Source organism: Hibiscus syriacus, unplaced genomic scaffold (assembly GCF_006381635.1).
Source record: "Hibiscus syriacus cultivar Baekdansim isolate YM2019G1 unplaced genomic scaffold, ASM638163v2 tig00110393_pilon, whole genome shotgun sequence".
Classification (NCBI taxonomy): Eukaryota; Viridiplantae; Streptophyta; class Magnoliopsida; order Malvales; family Malvaceae; genus Hibiscus; species Hibiscus syriacus.
In genome coordinates this window covers 1,243,100-1,252,598 of record NW_024062721.1, presented here as the reverse complement: position 1 = coordinate 1,252,598, position 9,499 = coordinate 1,243,100, and the positions used below count along the sequence as shown (strand labels likewise).

Genomic DNA, 9,499 nt, shown 5'->3' with positions numbered 1-9,499 from the left:
CTTTTTTCGAAGGAGTCATAGGTAAGCCAGTAACAAAATCCATAGTAATACGCTCCCATTTCCATTCAGGAATCTTAATAGGCTGTAACAAACCTGATGGATGTTGATGTTCTGCCTTAACTTGCTGACAAGTCAAACACCTAGCCATAAAATCCGAGATGTCCTTCTTCATGCCAACCCAATGATATCTCTCTCTCAAATTCATGTACATCTTATCTCCACCGGGGTGTATAACATATGGACTACTGTGAGCCTCATTAAGAATAATCTGCCTCAATTCAGCATCATCAGACACACAATATCGACCCTTAAAGCATAAAACTTCATCCTGATCAAGAGCGTAATATGAGCTTATCCCCTGCTCTACTTGCTAAAATATAGATATCAAGGAGCTATCAAAGGGTTGCTTAACTTTAATTTCATCAACCAAAGTCGGCTTAACTTGTAATTCTGCTAACAAAGTGCCATCGTCATATAAATTCATTCTGACCATTAAAGACCTCAACTCCGATACCGCCTTTCAACTCAAAGCATCAACCACAATGTTAGCTTTACCATGGTGATAATCAATCACACAATCATAATCCTTTAGAAGCTCTAGCCAGCGCCGTTGTCTCAAAATTAAGCTCCTTTTGGGTCAGAAGATACTTTAAGCTCTTATGATCAATGAAAATATAGCACTTCTCTCCATAAAGATAGTGTCTCCAAATCTTCAAGGCAAAAATCATTGCTGCTAATTCCAAATCATGCGTAGGATAATTACACTCATGCGATCGCAATTGATGTGACACATAAGCCACTACCTTAGCCTCCTGCATTAGAACACAACCAAGTCCTGAATGTGAAGCATCACTATACACTGTAAAATCCTTCCCGGACTCTGGTTGAATCAACATTGGTGCTTGAGTCAAAACAACCTTTAATTTCTCAAAGCTCTCCTGTTGTGCCTCGCCCCAGTCAAACGACACGTTCTTCCTTAACAGCTTTGTCAAAGGAGCAACAATGATCGAGAAGCCCTCAACAAAACGTCGATAATATCCAGCTAAGCCCAAGAAACTACGGATCTCAGAGACGTTCTTGGGTCTTTTCCAATTCACAATAGCCTCGATCTTGCTTGGATCAACCTGAATACCTCGAGCAGAAATAATGTGCCCCAAAAACGACACTTCTTGAAGCCAAAACTCACACTTGCTTAGTTTGACATATAGTCTATGCTCTCTCAAGGTTCATAGAATAATCTTCAAATGCTCGTCATGCTCTATTTCCGTCCGAGAATAAACCAGAATATCATCAATAAAAACAACCACAAATTGATCCAAAATATGGCCGAAACACACGATTCATCAAATCCATAAAAGCTGCGAGAGCGTTCGTCAAACCAAAAGGCATTACTAAGAATTCATAATGACCATATATAGTGCGAATGGTCGTTTTTGCAACATCAGACCCCTTAACTTTCAATTGGTAATACCCCGAACGAATATCAATCTTAGAGAATACAGTAGCTCCTCGCAACTTATCAAATAAGTCGTCAATCCTGGGTAATGGGTACTTATTCTTGACCGTCATCTTGTTTAACTTCCGATAGTCAATACATAACCTTAGCGACCCATCCTTCTTTTTCACAAACAGAACTGGAGCTCCCCAGGGTGAGGACTATGCCGAATAAATCCTCGATCAAATAATTCTTGCAATTGGACCTTCAACTCCTTAAGTTCCTTTGGAGCCATGCAATAAGGTGCCATAGAAATAGGTGAAGATCTCGGATAAGTCTCAATCTCGAACTCTACCTCTCTATCAGGAGGTAACCCAGGCAACTCCTCCGGAAAAACATCAGGAAACTCGCTAACTGTACGAATCTCCTCAATCGTGTACAAGGAGCCTTTAGTGTTCAAAATACAGGAAATGAAAGTCTCATATCCCTTCCTGATCATACGATCAATTTCCATAGCTGAAACAATATTAGAGAGATAGCCACGTCGTTCACCAATTAACACAACAGCCCGACCATCTGAAGTCTTCAGAGTAGCTCACTTGTATTCGCAATCCAGATTTACCTTGTGTTTATTCAACCAAACCATCCCAAGAATTAGATCAAACTCCTCTAAAGGAAGCTCCATAAGATCAGCGAGAAAAATTTCTCCCTGAACCTCCAGAGGACAACGCCAGAATACTTTATTCACTAATATTGTCTGTCCTACTGGACTCGTAACCGTAACAGTATTATCAGTATTCTCGATCGGAATATGAAGGTTTCGAGATACCGAGCTCAATACATAGGAGTGAGTGGAGCCATTGTCTAGTAATGCAAAGTATGAAATATAATAAATAGTAAATGTACATGCAATAACCTCATGCTCATCTCTGTCATCCCGATGTCTAGTGGCGTAAACCAAAGCTGGCTGTCTAGCCTTAGAAACTGTTAGCCCTCTATTCTGCTGAGGTCAGGCTCTACTGTCTGTCCTGGATGCTAATCCACGAGCCTTTCCTTGGCTACAATCTCTAATTAGAGTCTGTACAGTAGTCTGAGAACGCACAGGAGTCTGAGTAGCAGTCCGCTCAGACGAAGCTAGCTGAGGACAATCCCTCCGAAAATGACCACTAGATCCACAATGAAAACATGATTCGATCTTCCTATAACACTCTCCCGTGTGCCATTTACCACAAAAATCACAATAAGGCACTTGAAACAGAACCGAAGAACCACCTCTACTAACAGCTGAAGGTGAAGATGCTGCAGGCCTGAAGCGTGTATTGCTTCTCTGAGGGGCTGAAGTACGAGTTCTCTTACCGGACTGTGCGGATGATTCAGTAGGGCCAAAAGATTTCCTAGATCGCTCCTGATCAACACACTCTCTTCCAGAAGCTAAAGCCTCCATCTCCTTAGCATCCTTGGCTCTGCTCACCAGCACATCAAAAATCTCATCTTGGAGGGCAACAACCTATCTACGTAGCTCGTATCTGAGTCCGAGGAAAAATTTACGGCATCGATCTCTCTCGGTAGGCACCAGACTGATTCCATACTTTAACAATTTCAAGAACTCTATCTCATACTCTGAAACAGACATATCACCCTAAACCAAGTCTTGAAACTGCTGTCGTCTCTGGACTAAGTAACGCTCACCCAGGAATCGGCTCCGAAAGTGCTCCTTAAAGAAATCCCATGTCAAACGATCGGTAGGAACACTACTGGTCACTGACTCCCACCAGGTGTGGGCATTGCCATCTAACATCGCTACTGCCCCCAAATATCTCTTAGTTGGGACCAAACCCAACTGATCCATACGTCTCTCAGTATCCTGGAGCCAATCTCCTGCTTCAGTAGAAACTCCACCAAGCTGTCCTCTAAAAGTTCTGACTCCATTGGCAATCAGAGTCTGAGAAATATACACCTCGGATCCAACACCAACCGCTCTAACCGCTCCTTGAATCAACTGTAGAAACTGTCTACCAAAATTCTCATCAAATGCAACTCTGGTAGAATCTGGCTCACTATCGGTTGCTCCCCTGATCGGTGTAGTCATGCCAATACTAACGACAGAAGGTAAATTTGTTGGGGTCGCAGGAGCAGGATCACCTGTCGAATGTGGGGGATCTACTCGAATCTCATCGATTTGGTCTGCAAATCTAGCCACTCGACCTCATCCACGACTAGTTCGACGTCCACGCCTAGCACTCATTTTGGTGGATCTCGAGTTTACTACATAATATAAAACTTAGGGTTAGATAAGCACTTGGAGTCTCGAACACAGTTAAAACCGTAAAAACTTTGAGACATGGCCTTAGTAACTTATTTTGTAAAATATTTCAAACCCGTATTTTCAATTTGGACTCATACACAGTCTAAGGTTACAAAACCAAAAGCTCTGATACCAATTAAATGTAACCCTCTAGACCCGTCCTATGCGTTTCGACTAAGTCTAGTGGATCATATTCATGATTCTTAAAGATATTTTTCCGAAATCGTTATTCAATCAATGTAAAATCATATTTATAAATGACATTTATGAAATTATAATAAATTATACTATATAAAAAAACCAACTCATAATTATGAGAAAAATAACAAGTTAATTTAAACATATCATAAAAAATCCAAACTACGATAAACCAATATAAATAGCAAAAGAGTAATCATTATAAAATACAATACATTTAAAATAAGGCTCATGTTACCAAAATAGAGTTAACTTGAAAGATAAAACATTACAATAAGATATACTTCAAGAGATATGTTGATCCTCCAAGTGCTCGATCAGGTGTATCTAACCAACAATATCTGAAAGGGGAAAACATTTTCGAAAATTGAGTTAGGCTCAGTGTGTCCCAACATTACTATAAAATTATGATAGGTACACTAAACAAATCATAGTCCAGTAAATCCCATAAAAGAGTTACCTAAAGGGAACATCTTAGGGCCTAAGAGCCTACCCAAGATAGATTTCGGGGCCGTAAGGCCTACCTAAGAATACATCTTAGGGCCGCAGGGCCTACTGGAGAATGATCTCAGGGCCGCAGAGCCTACCTAAGAGTTACATTAGGTCCGTAAAATTTCAGCTTAATCAGAGTTGTACTTTATAAATTCGTATTCCAAAAATTCAATTGCACCGTGACGTAAATTCCATAAATCCGTAAACATGGTAATCATATACCATTTCAAAACAAAAATCAGATAGCAGTCATAATTTATAAACCATCACATTAAATCGGTGCATCAATAAAACAATAACCATAGAATTTAGTGTACCACATATTAAAACAAATAAAATAGTTCAGTAATAAATAGGGAACACACCTCAATAATAGGTTCAAATAGTAGATCGACTGATTGCTGGTCTCACCACGCTCTGCTATAGTTTTCGAACCTAATTCATAATAACTATATTACTAATGGGTAATATAATTAATTTCTAAAACCATAAAATTTACGGGTCTTACGGGTGAATACTGGCACACGTGGTTTAACTGATCTAGAGGAGTTGGATCGAGCTGTCGAATGGTTAAGAGACTCTCTTGTACCTTCAAACATTAATAATTTATCAGTCTCAAGTCTTACTTAGTCATTCAAAGTTAAAACTCTCAAGTACATAAGTATTTTTCGGGTTTGACAATCAATTTGGAGGCTTTCAAGTCTGAATTTGACCAAACAGATTGCGGAATCGGAATCAGGACGTCGAAAAACATAAAGTATGACTTTTCGAAAATTCAAATTCTTGATCAAAATCAAAGTCAACGGGTTTGACTGATGATTTAGAGGCATTCGGGTTCGAATTTGGCAAAACGGACTTCGAAAACGGATTCGGTACGTCGAAAATATTAGAATATGTATACTCGAACAAAATCAAAGGTTGTTTAATGGCCGTTTAAAGCCGGTCAAAGTTATGGTCAAAGGAGTTCAATAGTCCACATTCGAAAATTACAAAAATATCACTTTTTTTTAAATAATTACCAAAATATCACCGTTTTAAAAATAATTACCAAAATATCACTGTTTAAAAAAATTACCGAAATATCAATATTTTAAAAATAATTACCAAAATATCACCGTTTTAAAAATAATTACCAAAATATCATCGTTTTAAAACTAATTCTTAAAATATCACCTTTTTCAAAATATTTACTAAAATATCACATGGTCGGGTCGGTCAACGGGTCAGGTCAGACTGGTCAAACCACCAGTCAAGCCGGTCAACATATAACACCCCGAGTTCGAATCTTCCCCACGCGCAGGGACGCCACGTGGGGGCGCGTGAGACCTCCTCCGGTCTTCAAAAATTCCTGTAAAAATTTCTAAAAATTATTTTAAGCGATTTTGAGTCACTTACCAACCTCGATTCAAATTTTTGAATGATAGAGAGCTCGATTTCAACTCGATCGAAACTTTGACTGCTTCACCTCCCTCACGCGCCGCCGCCTACGGAGACAAAAAGAACAGCGTCGAACTCGGAACAACACAAGGAACACGATGATGCGAGAGGTGTCGAAAACCGATCAACGATCGGAGATGAATTTAAGATTTTTCCGACGGTGGTGCTAAAAAAAACGTTGAGACTTTGACTCAAAATTTACATCGTTTGGAATCGCTTCGCTATAATTGGTTTACTGGGTTTTGTTCCCAGTTCAAAGATGAACATGACGATGGTTTTAATTTTACGATTGAAAGTCAACCGACGTCGAAATCAGACTTGAAAATGGAGGTGTGAGAGGAAGAAAGTTTAAAGATTTTAGCATTTGTATAATCAAAAAACACGCTTATATCATCAATCCTGCCGACACTCCTTAGAGGAATTTAGAACTTGGTCCCTGAATTTTCTTCAACTTTTAAAATGATCACAAGTTTTGAAAACTTTCGAATTAATCCTCAAATTTCGTCAAATTACTTAATTAATTTTTTTTTTAAATTTTCCGGATTGTTACAATCATGTAGTCGATTCTTTAGAAACTATATAAATATTATAATATGTACCTGGAGGTACGCCTCCCAAACCGGTTCCTTCGCAGTAACACTATTTTTCGGGGTCATAGCCAAACCCGCTCATGTTTGAACCGTTTACCATGTCATACACACATTGTCAATCTCTTTTAATGGTTTTTATCTTCGACGCAATATGTGGATTTCCTAAAAGACCAGAATTTGGAACTGATTTTCAAGGTTTGCTCTAGATGTTTTAAATAACCCGATTTGAACCCATTATCGGCTTTAAATCCTCCCGCATTTGTCAAATTCACCAAGGCCTCAACTAGTTTTGCTTCTTCATTACTTGTCCATGGCCTATAATTTCGATTCTGACTTGCCATACCTATAAACATAACGATAAACACGATTACAACAAATTAATATTTCAATAACCCAACAAATAATACCATAAATAATCCAACAATTTAATACATTGCATATAGATAAGCAATACAACAAATTATTTGTCCAACAATCTTATTATTTATACATTACATATAGATAAACAATACAACACATTTTTATTTAATTAGTTGCTCCCCTAGATGCAAACATAGATTCGGTTAAATTATCTCTAAACGTGGTCCATTCGTTCGAAGTCCCGATAGAACTAATATTATCCACATCTTCATGTCCAAGATCTCTGGTTCCCTCGTATTCGACGTCGAATGGATCTACTTCCATTTCTTGTCTTATGAAATTATGAAGGTGACAACATGCCATTATTATCTTATTTTTTGTTTCGATCGGATAATACGAATTGTCCTTCAATATTCCCCATCTTCCCTTCAAAAGGCTAAAACATCGTTCGATAACATTTCTTGCCGAAGAATGTTTCATGTTGAAGAATTCCTTTGCTGTAGTCGGTTGGTGTCCATCACGCCATTCATTTAAGTGATACCTTTGACCTCTATAAGGGCTAAAAGCCCTCTCCATTTGTGTATCCGACATCAACTAAATAATAACCTATATATAAGATTTATAGACATAGTTAATAACCATTCGTGCTTATTAAATTGTAGTTAATACGTATATTTACATACCCGGTCTTGGAACTTTCAATCAATGAGGTCTAAGAAGAGCATCCCGAAGAACTCTACCATCCGCCGCTGACCCCTCCCATCCCGTTAACACGTATATAAATTGCATATCTTGGGAACAAACCCCTAGAACGTTTGTTGAAATATCATTCTTTCTTGTTCTATATCTAGGCTTTTCTTCAACTGGAACTAGACATTTTATATATGTTCCATCTAAAGCTCCTAAACAATTCTTAAACCATTTCCATCTTTGATCTGTAAAATTATCAGGCACGGGTTCGGTTTCTTAAGCAAACGAGTATACAAGCGTATGACTGCATTACAAACTCGAGCAAAATGCCTACTAATGGTTTCTCCCTGACGACGAAAGCGATATATGATGGCGCGATTCTTAACATTGTGAGCAATGAGCAAGAATATAGAGAAAAATGGCAACTTGTTCATCAATATTCATATTCCTACTTGGTTTTAGGCCTCCAAATATTTCAAGCATATGACACAACTTCGTAAAACACCTTCGAGGCATCCTAATTTGTGATATAAACATGGTGTCACTCTCATAAACGTACCTATGTAGTTTTGGGTATCAATCTACATTTGAAGAAAAATGTTTAAGACGTGGTCTATCTCTATGTTCTTTAAACATCATTAACAAGAGGACTACAACAATATGCAAAACCAGGTTCCACCATGTCAAGATCAATGACGTTTGTCGTTGTCTACGATTGCGTGTTGTTAAACTAAGTCGGTACATTTTTCCTGTTCATACAAATTCATATCATATTCAAGATAATTAGAACGACACCAATCATATTCATTATATTTGTTAAAACAAATAACTCCCTCTATTATGACTCCTAAGAGGACAACATATAATCACATTATATATATTAAAACAACACTTTTGCCTTTACTATTTAAACGACACCAATCATATTCATGAATCTAAAACAGCACAGCGGGATATGATATGATGACACCAACCATATTCATGAATCTAAAACAACACAACAGGAAATGATATGATGACATCAATCATATTCATGAATCTAAAAAATGAAGATACAAGCCCAAAAGAATCATGAAACTCAAAGCATAAATACGGCCTAAGTACACTGTTAAATTGGTTCATTGCAGCAAACTGTGTTTTTGACCATAATTCGACCAATGTGTTTTATATGACAGGCTAAAACCAAAGAACTAGAGAATCCACTTATTATTACCTCATTGGGACAAAAATTAAAACCGAAAATTTATGAAACCGTATCTATTTTACCTGCAACTAATCCATATCTGGTGGCATTCAAACCAACTTTATACAACAACCTTTAAAATCAACACAGAAAACCTTGAATCAAATATAGAGTACACCCAAAGTAGACTTCACTAAAAAATTGAACAAAATTTAAACCCTAAATTTTCCAAATCAAAACTCGAATCACAACAAAGTTGAATTCAAAAGAGCTGTCATCAGCCACGAAGTTCATAAACCACACATAAATACCCAAAAAATTAGATAAAGCGTGAAAACTGAGTTTAAAGTAGATGAAATCGAGACTGTCGAGTCAGATTCATACCTGCAGAAGTGGAGGTCGAAATCCGATTGCTGCTTGAAGGTCAGTGGAGATCGATGGTAGGAGACAGGATCTAGAGGCCGGGTAGGAGAGTAGATGGATGGTTGTCACGGTTGGTGGCTACGATGGCTGGTGGTCACGGTTGGAAGACGAGAGAGCGATGGGACGATGAAGACAGATGATGGAAGGATAGATTAGGTTTAAAAGGAACCGAAAATATTGTACGGTTAAATTTCACATTCTCTCCTTAAAAGAATTTTAATTCTCTCAGATTATGGATGTAATTTATTTTTCATGAAAAGTTGAAGTCATTTAGGATTTTAATTTCTTTTAAAAATTTAAACCAAATATAAGAAAGTGATGAAATTAAATTTTAATTCTCTTAATTTCAAGGGATTCCTGTGAATCAAACGCCACATAAAAATCAT

At 37.7% G+C, this 9,499-nt stretch overlaps 1 long non-coding RNA gene across 1 annotated transcript; it reads right to left on the bottom strand.

Moving 5' to 3' along the window:
* Window positions 1-6,997: 6,997 nt before the first annotated feature.
* LOC120123469 lies at window positions 6,998-9,283 on the bottom strand. The gene is made up of 3 exons (XR_005516194.1): window positions 9,075-9,283; window positions 7,501-8,256; window positions 6,998-7,423 (listed from the first exon to the last, which is right to left on the bottom strand). It is a non-coding gene; the product is annotated as an uncharacterized LOC120123469 (long non-coding RNA).
* Window positions 9,284-9,499: the final 216 nt, after the last annotated feature.